Source organism: Tupaia chinensis, unplaced genomic scaffold, assembly GCF_000334495.1.
Source record: "Tupaia chinensis unplaced genomic scaffold, TupChi_1.0 Scaffold139079_1, whole genome shotgun sequence".
Classification (NCBI taxonomy): Eukaryota; Metazoa; Chordata; class Mammalia; order Scandentia; family Tupaiidae; genus Tupaia; species Tupaia belangeri.
The window spans coordinates 608,817-609,438 of NW_006198969.1; positions in this window are offsets into that span (position 1 = coordinate 608,817).

Below are 622 nucleotides of genomic sequence, written 5' to 3' on the forward strand. Positions count from 1 at the left end.
AAACACTTATAATTTATACTCTCTGTTGAACAATTTAAACACATTTTATACAAATATTTGACTGTATATTAATAATTTACCTGCTTATATTGAAATAACATTATTCAACAACTTTTTGTATTGTGGTAATACTTAAGGAGAGAAAGTAAATTTACTTAAGGAGAGAAAACAAATTAGGGAACAAAGGTTTGGTATATCTCATAACTAAATATCCTGAGTCTTCAAACTGGTTTATTCTACATACTTCTATCTTTATTCCTGAATATACTCTCATTGTCCGTTTCCACCAGCAGAGCCCAATCAGTTCCAAGATTGCTTCTGGGTGTGTCTCAATCTTTTAGCTGATTCTTAGTTTTCTGCCATTTTCTATGTCTAGTTACAGTTCTTTTTAGAGATCCCCTTTCCTGAAGCTAACTCCCACTTTCTATTTCCTGTCATACACATCAATATGCCTGAGTGTGTATCATCTGTAGAAAAATTGATCTCTTGTTTCAGATTTTCTCAGATTTATAGAGACTTCCATAACTGGCACTATTGAGGTGATTGACAAGGTGTTTCTGCTGGATCTTTGTAAGGACCGAAGCCATGCTTTTCTCAGGATATCTTCAGTTTATTCCTGTTC